The sequence below is a fragment of the Blennius ocellaris genome (genome assembly GCF_963422515.1).
Source record: "Blennius ocellaris genome assembly, chromosome: 21".
NCBI lineage: Eukaryota > Metazoa > Chordata > Actinopteri > Blenniiformes > Blenniidae > Blennius > Blennius ocellaris.
Genome location: NC_137670.1, coordinates 14840045 through 14853642, shown reverse-complemented (window position 1 = coordinate 14853642; position 13598 = coordinate 14840045). Strand labels below are relative to the sequence as shown.

General features: G+C 42.3%; 1 protein-coding gene across 1 annotated transcript in view; it reads left to right on the top strand.

The window, feature by feature from the left end:
- The window catches only part of LOC308145454 (testican-2), a gene marked incomplete at both ends in the record, with an annotated part of 44349 nt that overhangs the window by 10818 nt on the left and 19933 nt on the right, over positions 1-13598 (top strand). The window lies entirely within an intron of this gene.

The window sequence follows — 13598 nt, the reverse complement described above, 5'->3', positions numbered from 1 at the left end:
TCTTTTTAACAAACTTTTTTTTTGTTTAATTGAATGATTACATTGTACAATACAATTTTGCCAACTCTCGAAAAGAAAATCCTAAATACCAAATCAAAAATGTACAATATTTCACTCTCAGTACCATAAAATCCTCGCCGAGCACTGGAGTTCAGAAAAAAAGAAACATAAACACAACATAACCATGTATTTGTTGGTAAAGAAAAGTTTCAAAAACATTGAAGGCCTAAAACAGTAATAAAAGAGACACTACCATTTTACTATGCTGGATCAAAAGATGTAAACAAATTGCAAGTTTTAAGACATGAATGACTTGACAGACCTTTTACAACTTTCAAATTTCTTTGCTAATTAAACTAGTAAGATCAACTGCATCACTGCCATTGGTGAAATAAAAAAAAAAAAAGGTTCACCACAGCATCAGGAAATCACATGTCCATGTCATACTGAGTCTGGTCTGTTCAGTCTGCAGTCATACTTTCATAAAAGACTTTGTTTTGAAACACAAACTCCCCTTAATGAGTTTCTCACATTCATGGTGCAGTTATGCTTTCGCTGCCAACACTGCTTTGTTTTAAGTAAACAAACAAAAAATGCAGCAGAAATTTGGCCCACGAGATCAAATCGAATCTCACCTGAATGTAACTTGATTTAAGTTTTGTTTTAATCAAATTGCGCCAATTACAGCCATCATTTGTGGGAAATAAAATGTGGAGAAACATCAGCAAGCATAGGAAACATTGGAAAGGTATCATTCAGTGGTATTCTGTTTACACTGTGAATCGACATTTCAGTGGACTTTTGTTGCCATTGTTCATTTTATTTGATTTAACAAACGACTGGCCTTTAAAAATGGAAGTACAGTATTGGAAGAGAGCAGAACCAGCAACATACATTCAGAAAAACTGACCCAGAATGTTCTACATGTTCTGGTGTGCTTTTTGTGTCCGTGCTCCCAAAGGTGCAGTACTAGTATGGTGTCATTTTAGTGCACAAAACCCAAGTGCATAAACACTAATCACACACAGTTAGACCATTTTCTGTGTGCATGCTGTCTCAGTCTGTGCGCATGCTGTGAATTCTGTCATCTCTCTGCGCACGGGGAAGAAAAATAGTCATAAAATTAAATGGCCACCTCGAATAGGAATTTTTGCACCTCGTCTCTCAGGCAGACACAAGTATCACTGAGTAAAGCGTCGTGTTACATGTTTCTTCACAAAGCTTCCACTTCTTATCAAGCTACATGAGTGTGCCTTATCTCCCAACACATGTTGTAATTCCGAGCCTATTTTAAAAACAGCAGCCTGAAACGGGCTAAAAGGAGCAGAGTTTGTCCTTTTTTAATGGACGACAAATGACAACGTGGAGCATCACTGGAAGCTTTAAAATGTCATTTTACCCTGGACTAATATTAAACCGCTCACACTGAAAAACAGCACGCTGGTAATAAAAACAATGTCATCACAACAGTACATCAGAACAAAGTTTTATTGGTAGCGGTTGGACCTGCTGGCACAGATCTGGTCTTTCAGACAGTGGGCAATGCTCCCGAAAAAGAGCTCATATCCCCGAGGGCTCAAGTGAACCTTATCCCCGAGGAAGAGTTCACGGCGGGAGAAAACTATCCCAGGGTGGTAAATAATGCTCCCTCCAATGCGCACAACAAATTTAGCCATCACACTATTGACGCAATTCCTCTCCTTCTCCACCTGCACTGGTGCACCATATCTCCATTGGCGCCTCTGGTTAATGGAGGAAAGAATGATCTTCATGTGTGGGAATTGTGTGTTGAGCTCTCCCAGGTCTCTCTTCATCGCCCTCAGTAAATGTCCACTGTTTACTTGACCCAGATCATTGCCACCGCAGTGAATGACAAGTACATCCGGGGCACTTCTTCTTCCCAGGACTTGATAAAAGAAGGGGATGAAGTCACTCCACCGCATGCCTCCCTTGCCGAACCACTGGATCTGGCAGTTCACACCCAGGTTGCTCCTCATGGTCCGGGCTGCCTCCTCTGCACCACGCCTGACGTAGCTGTCCCCGACAATCCAGACCTTGGACACTGCTTATCACAAAATACAAGAGAAAGAAAGCTAATGTAGTTGTTGCATCACAATAAACAATATGAATTCAACACAAACACTTCTAAACATGACTAGCAAAGCTCATTGGCTTCAACTGTAGGACTGAACCATAATTATACTGTATAAAAATTGAATGAACATTATAGACACAAAAAGATGTGCTTGTTGAGAATTACATTTCCACAACCACCAACTTTCAAAAAAATTCTACAGCAACATACCGTTTTCTGGCGGTGCAAATGTCCTGTGTGACATCTGATTTCTCTGTTGTTCAGGCTGAACGACACGGACAGTTGAAGTCATCTTTCTGAAACTAAAACAAATGAAAACAAAGTCAGTATAAACCTTGGTACAATTCTGCTTCACCAAAATAAACCAATTGCTGACTTATGATGCTCCCTGACTTTCCCAACTAGCAATTTGCTAAATATTTTCAAGACATTGACAATGGTCAAATATAACCTCATGGATACCCTAACTCTAGTAGCAGAGGCCTAAAAACATCATCAACAATAAGTAACCAAAGGTATCATGATTAAATGGAATAACAATGAATAGAAAGCATTAAACACATGGATCTTACCTCATTTTGTCGACAATGTTCTTTCTGTTCTCAAAAATACAAGCTGGCCAGCACTCTGAAATGGCTCCGAAAACTGAAATTTTACAGCACTTTTCAGTTGATTGATCAGTCGCAGTGAAGCTAAAAGTGAATGAGATGTGTTCGCTTGAAGACTGGGATTTTATAATCAGAGATCAAAGGTATGTGATGTCATCAACAGTTCATACCTTTGATCTCCTTTGATTTCCAGTATATATATATATATATATATAGGGAGAGAGAGAGAGAGAGAGATCACAGGAATCAAAGGAGATCAATTGATGATAACAGTTGACAACAATTGATACCTTTGATCTCTGACTATAAAATCCCAGTCTTCAAGCGAACACACCTCATTCACTTTTAGCTTCACTGCGACTGATCAATCAACTGAAAAGTGCTGTAAAATTTCAGTTTTCGGAGCCATTTCAGAGTGCTGGCCAGCTTGTATTTTTGAGAAGAGAAAGAACATTGTCGACAAAATGAGGTAAGATCCATGTGTTTAATGCTTTCTATTCATTGTTATTCCATTTAATCATGATACCTTTGGTTACTTATTGTTGATGATGTTTTTAGGCCTCTGCTACTAGAGTTAGGGTATCCATGAGGTTATATTTGACCATTGTCAATGTCTTGAAAATATTCAGCAAATTGCTAGTTGGGAAAGTCAGGGAGCATCATAAGTCAGCAATTGGTTTATTTTGGCGAAGCAGAATTGTACCAACGTTTATACTGACTTTGTTTTCATTTGTTTTAGTTTCAGAAAGATGACTTCAACTGTCCGTGTCGTTCAGCCTGAACAACAGAGAAATCAGATGCCACACAGGACATTTGCACCGCCAGAAAACGGTATGTTGCTGTAGAATTTTTTTGAAAGTTGGTGGTTGTGGAAATGTAATTCTCAACAAGCACATCTTTTTGTGTCTATAATGTTCATTCAATTTTTATACAGTATAATTATGGTTCAGTCCTACAGTTGAAGCCAATGAGCTTTGCTAGTCATGTTTAGAAGTGTTTGTGTTGAATTCATATTGTTTATTGTGATGCAACAACTACATTAGCTTTCTTTCTCTTGTATTTTGTGATAAGCAGTGTCCAAGGTCTGGATTGTCGGGGACAGCTACGTCAGGCGTGGTGCAGAGGAGGCAGCCCGGACCATGAGGAGCAACCTGGGTGTGAACTGCCAGATCCAGTGGTTCGGCAAGGGAGGCATGCGGTGGAGTGACTTCATCCCCTTCTTTTATCAAGTCCTGGGAAGAAGAAGTGCCCCGGATGTACTCGTCATTCACTGCGGTGGCAATGATCTGGGTCAAGTAAACAGTGGACATTTACTGAGGGCGATGAAGAGAGACCTGGGAGAGCTCAACACACAATTCCCACACATGAAGATCATTCTTTCCTCCATTAACCAGAGGCGCCAATGGAGATATGGTGCACCAGTGCAGGTGGAGAAGGAGAGGAATTGCGTCAATAGTGTGATGGCTAAATTTGTTGTGCGCATTGGAGGGAGCATTATTTACCACCCTGGGATAGTTTTCTCCCGCCGTGAACTCTTCCTCGGGGATAAGGTTCACTTGAGCCCTCGGGGATATGAGCTCTTTTTCGGGAGCATTGCCCACTGTCTGAAAGACCAGATCTGTGCCAGCAGGTCCAACCGCTACCAATAAAACTTTGTTCTGATGTACTGTTGTGATGACATTGTTTTTATTACCAGCGTGCTGTTTTTCAGTGTGAGCGGTTTAATATTAGTGCAGGGTAAAATGACATTTTAAAGCTTCCAGTGATGCTCCACGTTGTCATTTGTCGTCCATTAAAAAAGGACAAATGATATATGTATATATATATATATATATATATAGCACCAGTTATATAATTCCTCAGTTTGAGGCAACATCCCTCCCTTTTGACCTCACATTGTGTGTTCATGATTTCTGTTTAAACAGTTCAATTCGATGCACCAACTTTGTTTTTAATTTTTTAAAAAAGAAAACTGAGGGAAATTCCTAGTATAAAATCCAAATGCCAATAATGAAACAAACCACACCTCATAATACTGATGTTGGTAATCCAACAAAATCTAAATTACATAACATTTAAGTGAATGCATATTGTGCTGAGTTTCATCAGATTACATAATGTGGAAAGATAATTAATTCTAATAATTATTCAAATGTGTACAAAATATCCTCTGTAACTATAATTCTATTATAGCTAATTAATGGTGGCGAGAAAACCTGCAAAGCATGTGTTTATTTCAGAAATAAAAAAGGGGGGAAAACAAAGTCAATTTGTTAGAGTTCATCAGAGTAGAATTCATTTTCTCAGCCTCCCCCACAGTAGGTATTGATTTATCCTCCCCCAGTGGTTACTGTGCCAACACCAAACAAGATTTTAGCTCATCCGTCTATTTATGTATGCTGATAACTTTTTGTGTTTGCAGATCAATATTGATTAATCCGTCTGGAAAACAGTTAAAATAGCACGTTGCATTAAGGGATTTTCGGTTCTGTAGCGCCACATGCTTCAGCCTGTCTTATAATGGAGTTTCTTTCTGCTAATGTTGTGTGCGGAAGCAGCGTAGCTCAGCACTGTAAAGACGGCCGCGCATAAGCTGCAAGCTCCCTGGGGCATCTGTGTGGAGCTCAACCTGAAGGCTCGCCTCTTCTCTTTCTGCTTCTTTGTTTTCCAAATGGGGGTGTGGGGGGTGGGGGGTGGGGTGGTGTTAAGATGCTGCAGAGACTGAGCCGTTCCAAGGTTCTGCTTGGCTCAGCAGCGCGGCCCAACCGAATCCATTTTTCTGCATCTGTGCCTCCTTCCTCCTCTCCAATTACTGCATCTCTCGGAGCATGCGATGCCTTGATTCAACCATGGAGTCCTCCACAGCGAAGTCCGCCAGGCCACTGTTTGATGTGTCACTTCATCAGTGATTCGAAACCACGGCTAAAGGGCTCCTTAGAAGAAAAAGGTTTATTTCCGTGATGCAACTTCCTGAAATGCGGTCTTAGCCGACGGCAGTATTTGCATAGAAAAAAGCTCTCGTCAGAATGTCTTAATTCCTGCGACGCTTTTGTTTTGGGTTGAGAAAAGCCTCTTTCATCTTAAGTGCCCCGGAACCAGCTTGTGCCTTCGCAGAAAATATAACTGACAGTTGGTTCAAATGAATCGATTTGATTGGCTGGAGATGATTACTTTTCTATTTCTGCATGCATGGCAGTGGGGCTACTGTGTGTAGCTCAGGAGACAACAACAACAACAAAAACAAAAAAAAAAGACATGCCCTTCAGTGCGCAGAGATGGCTGCAGATTGTGCTCTGTACTGTACTGCATTGCAGGCAGGCACCTTACCTTGTGAAACAACATGCGTCCTTCGCCTGCAGGCCCCCGAGCTCTCCAGCTCAGATGATCAATTTTATCCAGCTCTGTATAGCTGGGGCTGAGACTTAATCCCATAATGCTCTGGCGTTTTGTTGCAATTGAGACACCCCCCATTTTTCTCCGTGGATTTCTTATTTTGTCTCGGGAGTGTAATGAAAAATCTTGTGCTGCTTTCCGTAAATATAGCGTGTAACCACTTTAAAAGGCTGCGATGCGACCATAGATCACGTTGGAGTCTGTCAACGGGAATGTGGTGCAGGAATCTCAGACCTGTCTTCTTTTTTACTCAAAGTAAACTGAAGAGTTTGTTGCTCTGCGCTTGTGTGGAAACCACATGAGTTGATGCGTCGGGGGTCAGGAGAGGCGCATCTTCGGCTGTTGCTGTGTGATTTTCCGCCTCGTGTTCAAGTGTGAGCACAAGGTTTTGCCTCTTCAAAGGCAACAGGTTCGGGCCAAAAGACACACGGCATCATTTTGAAGCGCTCTAATGCATTTCTAAGTGTTTCAATCTGTGGTGGGTCTGCGCCATTAGAGCCTCCCCCATTCCTCTGTCGTTCTCAGAGACGGCAGGGTACAAACAGAACGAGACATTACCTCCACCACTTAGGCCCCAGTGTGCTGAATCGGGGGCGCCATAATGACACGGCAAATGCAAGATGCACTCCCGCTGTTCCCTGGTAACTACAGCGAGATGGAGGGTGGAATGTAGATTCACGACAGCCTCCGCCTGCGTGCCCTTTTGCCGCAATTTAAAGAAGCCAGGGAGACGTCGCTAATTCGGCGACATTAATCAGGCGAGGCACATTACTGTGCAAACGATAGCCGGAGGAATGATGAGGTGACAATGTCCTGCCAGTCTGAGAGGCAGACACACCTCAGCGGCCCGATAGGATGACACAGCCTCAGCACAGAGTCGAGCAATCAGCTGAGGAAAGCTTCTCGCGGGTCTCCGTTCATTACAGACGTGACCCGGATCACCAGTCCATCCATCAGCCGGTGTTTATCCAGTCACTGGCAAAGTAAATGACTTCATGGAGCCGAATAAATGACAACGGGAGGAAATGCAAAATGTCCACATCATCATTTAACCTCTAACTCGTATCCTGCTGCTTTAAGTGATGTCTTCACTGCAAATACCATCTTCAGAATATCAATAAGGACTGTTGTGGGGAGCGAAGTACGCAGCGATTGCCCTGAGAGTGTGGGAATTCACCTGAAACCAAGACTTTTTGTGTAAAAATCTTTCCACTGTGTGCATCATAAAGTTCAGCCGCACAAGTTCTTTAGGTTAGAACTCTAACTTGTTTGCTTCGGCAATTTAGACACAAGATCTAGTTTCAACATCAAAATGTGTTGAGTTCCAGATTAGATTGGATGAAGGAAGTTGCCATGTATTGGATTGTTCCAGTGCTGCCATCAGAATTGTCTTGTATTTGGGAAGAGCAGTAAAGAACTAAATCTGGTTATATGTTCAGTCTGCCATTCATCTTTTATGAGGCATATGAGACCATTTGAAACACATGGACACTGCAGTCGCTGAAGAAAAACCCATGCACAGGGAACATGCAGAATCCACACCGACTGGTCCTCCAAGTCCAGGACGGACTCAGCTTGAGGAGGTTTTTGCAATGAGGTGAGGGTGAGTTGGTTTGTAAAGAACAGTGCATTTGCATATTCCATGCCAAAAATGTGATTAATTTATGCATTTTGATGGGAAAATAACTGATGCTGTCATGAACTTAATTGAGTGACATACAGCTGAATCTAAAAATGTCACAATGTTTTTTTTTTTAATGTATCATGTATAATTTTTGACTATTTTTGACTTTCACATCCTCATAGATTGACATTTGTAACACAAATGCTTGGTTTAAACAGCTGTCGATTTCTTGAATTACATTTTTGCGCAAAATAGCTGTTATTTTAAGCAGCATACAGAATTGCAGGTCCATCCCCATATCTTTATTTAGACCCTCTGCATACTTGTGTATGCGTGTTGCATGTTCTCCTTGGTTTCTGTGTCCTCCGAAGCCCAGACTCCCTACCCTGTCACATTACAGGGACAGATGAGCTCTGGTGATGGAGCAAGCCGGCTGCAAGCACGTAATGGATCATTGCAGCGGGGAGAGGAGATGCAGATTTCTTTTTACTCTGCGAGCATTTTCTCCGAGAAGCTGGAGTCAGGTCGCGCTCTGACAGCTCTCAGCCACGAGCACTCAGGCTCTGCAAGCTTCTCTTAGACGTTTACATTTTTTTTCCCCTCCCCGCATGGAGATGGATACTCCCTTCATTTTTGATGATTGCTCGGTTTGTACACGTCTCGGGTCTCACCTCTGAATTGCACCTGACCTTTATCACTTATACAACAGATAAATGCAATATTGTTTTTTTTTCCCCTTCCATATTAACTTGACGTTGCTGAGGATAACTATCTGAAAATTCTTGTATGTTTTAGGACCTACAGTATAAGTGAAGGCTCCCCGGGACTGCAGTGATTCAGAACTCGTTAGCTTTAATTGCGTGGTGTGAAAAGCAATTTTCTAAGATGTTTGGACAGATGTTAGGACCGCCAATTCAAAGAGCGTTGGTTTGGCAATGTGCAAAAAGGCTTTTTAACAAGATGTTCTTAAATTCAGAAAGTGGGTGGTCATCCATCAGAATAAGTCCTCAGCCTGTCAGCTTTGTTTTGTTACTTTCTAGAGACTTTCTCTTCACACCTTCCCGCAAGCTCTGTTGTTTTCCCGAACCTATTCTTCCCTGCATTTATTACTTCTTCCTTTTGATACTGACACTACAGTTTTTTTGTTTTTTTGTTTTTTTTAATGAAGTGATCCTAATTTGACCTCATGATATTTCGTAGATCACTACTTTCTTGACACAACAGATCTTTTGAAAGCGGAAATTGTAACGTGTAGTTTTACATGACATTTCATAGCGTGTTTGGTATGAAGTGTCGTGAATACTGCAGGATTGGTGAACTGTGTACGTTGAGGACAAAAAAAATAACATCAATAGAGATGTGTTAATTCCATTCTTCACTTGCTCTCATTTCTGTGTTAATCGCTATATGCTGACAACACCTTAACTGTGTTCTATGTATCGGATTCATAGTCTTGAACTCACTCTTTACTTACTGTACATGGCTTTTTCACATTCAGTAGGAATCTTAGATCTAAAAAAACATGGTCAGTGACTTTAATCTCAGATTTTGCAGAAATGTATGTGACCACAAAAACCCCATTGATACTCTGTTCGTATTATTCTCAACAAAGTTTTCAGGTCTACAGATCATTTTGTAAATAGCGTCATAGTAATGTTGACTATTTCAGCATTACTTGCCAGGTCACATAGATAAACAACAGAACATTACGTGCAATAAGCCAGTGGTTTCCCCGTCTTTTAAAAAGGCTGGTGGACACACCCACTCTAAAAAAAAAAACATTTCCCAGGTCTACAGTGGAGATTCATACGGTCTCAAAGGTTCATGTTGCCTCCACCGTCAACCATGCAGACCTATGTTGTGTTGATGTGCACGTATTCTGGGTTTTTCCACTGATATTTATATCCCGGAGACGGGCAAGGTGAGGTAGACGTTAACTCGGGAGAGCGCGGCGGGCTTGAGGCCAAACGCTGTCAGACTAATACCAGTGCGCCGTCCGGGAGGAGCAGTCGTAGCATCTGGATAGTCAAGCTCCATTAGCCTCCTGGCTCTGTTTTACAACAGCTGCATTACCGCCATGTTGACAAATGGCAGAAGAGGTGCTGTGTGTGACATGAATCACATAACTCAGGGGACCTCCTCTATGAACATTATACCCCCTTTGCCCCACGGTCTTTCGCTTTCTCTCCCTACTTCGTGTCGGGGGTTGGTCTTAACTGCAGCAGGCGCCTGGATTCAGTGGGACAGCGTCAGCTCTCAACCTTGGTGAAGGACTAAATTGCAGCCTCTGCCTGGTGTCCTTGCTGTCACACTGCTGCAGGGAGAAGATAAGCACTGAAGCCCTTCAGGACATGCTGCCGGGCCGCCATTGGTCCCAGCAATGTGAGCCGAGCTAATGCAGATCCGCTGCGAATAATTAATAAAGTCATCGTTACATCTGATATCCAACATAACGTGACAGTCTTTGATAATGGGTCCGATTTGAAATGATTACTTGGAGAATATTCAACAATTCCCTCAGATGTTCCACCTCTTTTTTCAGAGCTGAGCTATTATTTGTCCTCTCTTTACGCCGCAGGGTCAAGATGAAAACTCAGTGACTCGACTACAACCTTCAAAATGCCACGTAAAGAAGCAGCTCTGCAAAAAAAAAAAAGAAAAAAATACACGTATACCTCTGCGGAGGTGTTCACGTCAAAAGTTTTTTTTTTGTTTTATTCACTTCTGCTCATATGACTCATTGCAGGAACGCAGCCAATTAGGAGGACAACAAACAGGCGTACCGCAAAGTATGCAACATCCGGACATTTTCAATGCTACAAGGAAAATATTTATCTGTACGAAACAGTCTCTGAGGTCAAATCCTGTCATGACGAATACTTGTTTCGGTCTTTCATCCCTTTTGTGGCATTTTGGCTTGTCCTTGTGAGGCCTGTAAATTGTCCATAGTGATATATTAAGATGCTGTCACAACACTGTTAAGCAGGCAGCTATGTCAGTGTGCGTGTGTGTGTGTGTGTGTGTGTGTGTGTGTGTGCGTGTGTGTGTGTGTGTGTGTGTGTGTGTGTGTGTGTGTGTGTGTGTGTGTGTGTGTGTGTGTGTGTGTGTGTGTGTGTGTGTGTGTGTGTGTGTGTGTGTGTGTGTTGGGGATGGTGGATGTGTGTAAAAGAATTAGGTATATTTACTAGGTTGAGTTGCTGAAATAAAGCATGCAGTGCTATATTTCTCCTCAAACACACCGGAGCGTTGAATGATGAAACGCACAGGGAGAAGCTGTGGTGGGTATTGATGTGTAATGCCCTTGGACCGAAGCCAAGACGGTGAAATGGAATGAAAGGAAAGCAGTCACTACCCTGTTAACTCAAGGTTGTGCTTTACAGGAGCTATATCTGTCCGTGTTGTCAGTGCTGCGCTTAGTAAATGCGCTCTATGTGCGCGCCGCAACTATAAAAAAACATCTAAATCACGTCTGCCTGTTGCCTTTGAGGATGCCTACCAATTTGCCTGAATTTTTCCAAGGCTGATGCGGTATGTCATGGCTTATACACAAGTTTTGAGCTGGCAGCGGGCTGGCGTTTGGCACTCACTTGTAAACGCAGCAAGAGAATGGGCCCTTAGTGGCGGGGACCCCTGCCAGCTCATAGAAGTGGCAGCTGATCATCCTCGGTTAATAGGCGCTCATAATCCTCTGTGAATGTCTCATGTTGTCCCCGGAGAGGAGCGGGACTAAGGCATGTATTTGCAATCAGTGTGCATTAAGGGCTGACAGTTTAACTGCTGCCATAGCCGTCATAAACCAGCACACAACGTGCATGCCGAACAGAAGCAAAATGAAAACTGCTAAATGTTTTTCTTTTTTCTTTTTGATATCTCTGACAATGTCTCTCTCTCTCTTTTTTTTCTCCTTTGCTGTTGCTGCTTGTCAATGCCACAGGAAGTCGAGGTTAGTATCTTTCTTTTTTGTAAATTTGTACAATCCACTGTCTGTCTTCACTACAACACTTCTTTCCGGCCTTCGGCATCACCTCCCTGATGTGTAAGCGCTCATTCTGGGTAAAGTACTCCCCCCCAAAAAATACAATAAAGTACATCAGTGTCTGCTGTAGTGCAAATGTGTCCCTCTGCAGCTGAACAGGATGAGCTGTTGTAACATAAAGATAACAAATAAAAAAGGACTACAAGCACAAGGATGCAAAACAAACAACCAGACTTTAGTGTAATAAATAAAACAAATAATACACTGCAAAGATAGAGATTTATCTTTATGTCCTTGCTGCATTAAAAAAAAAGTGTTAAAAATAAGTACAAGCATAAAAGGCATGCTTTTAACTCCTCACCCGTTGCACTGTATTTAAGCTGCCGTGGGCTACGCTTGTTCAGCTTGACATGAGAGCTCAGTCTTGGCGTCCCCCGAGCAGAATAAGACCGAGCTAAACTGAACAGACCCGATCCTCGGGGTCCTCTCCGGGCCTCGTGCCGACGAGTAACTGCTTTATAGCCGATCCTCTCTGTCCTGACACAGAGAGAAATGGGTCAGAATGGATACAGCAGAGAGGGGACATTGAATTTCAGCACGACGCCGCCAGGGACGGTGTGGAAAAAAAACACACACAAAAAAGCAGAGTTAGTTTGCAAATACTCTGCAGCGGTGCAGCGAGCGGAGATCGTTGATGCTCTTTCATGAGGTACATTTGAAGCTCTCGGAGCCTCGCCTTGTGCCTTTAGCTTTGTGTGAAAAGCTTAATTCGTTAATAGACAGGTTGAGCTTGACCCCGTCATTCTTGACCTTGGAAACAGTGGAGGAAAACGCCGCCCGGCCGATTGAGTATACTCTGTTCTCACAGACCCGGAGGCGGATGAATATTTCATGATTTCTCCGTCGTGGTTATGAAAAGTGTGCAATAGGGTCAAAAACACCCGAGAGAAAGTTTCCAACGTCAACATAATCGTCTTACTATCTATCCATCCGTCTTCTATATTGCATTACCGAGTCAGGATTGTGGGTCCCAGCTGATTCTGGGCGCGAGCAGAGTCTTCCATGGACAGGTGGAAAGTCTGCCACAGAGCCAACAGAGAGAGACGGATTCACATCTCTGGGCAATTTGAGTCAACAATTAACTTCAACTGCATGTTTTTGGACTGTCGGAAGCAATTGAATTACCCACAAAACTAATTTTATCTTGAAATGTTGCATTTCCTGCCGATAATCCAGTTGGGTTTTTAATTCTAGTTGACTCCTTCTTTACCCATAAAAAGACCTGATCTTTAGTTTTTCAAAAGTAATTTTCCACATTTGGACAAACTTGTCAGTGACAATAAACTTGAGAGGTGAGAATACTTGCTCTGTGCTTCCGTGTTCTCCCCCTCCAGTAGCCTCTAATCTAATATTTTACTTCAAGAACTCAGTCCATAGTGTTGCACAGTATAGATCCACACCAGTCCGAGAGGTTTATGTTTCGTCCTTCAGTGTTTATTTTCAGAAAGGTGACTTTCGCTCTGCAGACAGGTCTAAATAATGGAGAATCCAGTCTGAGGTGTGAGTCAGAAGGAATAATAAGAAAGTAGATGTCTCTTGCTCAATTGACTCTCATGAGTATGTCCTAGCTCTTCCTTCAGTGGTGTTATGCACCAGGTTTTTCCAGCTTCAACTTTGCAATATAACACAAAATATCTTCTTATTGTTATATAATGTTTATTAAAATGGAATAAATTCATCCTAACCTAGGCAATATGAGCCCTTCAATTATGCATCATCTAACGCTGAGAGAACCGGAAAAATACTATTATTATTTCTTATTTCTTTTGTTTAATTATTATTCGGCTGCATTAATATAGTTCTATTTCAATTTATATTCTCTAAAATGTTTCATTTGAGTGC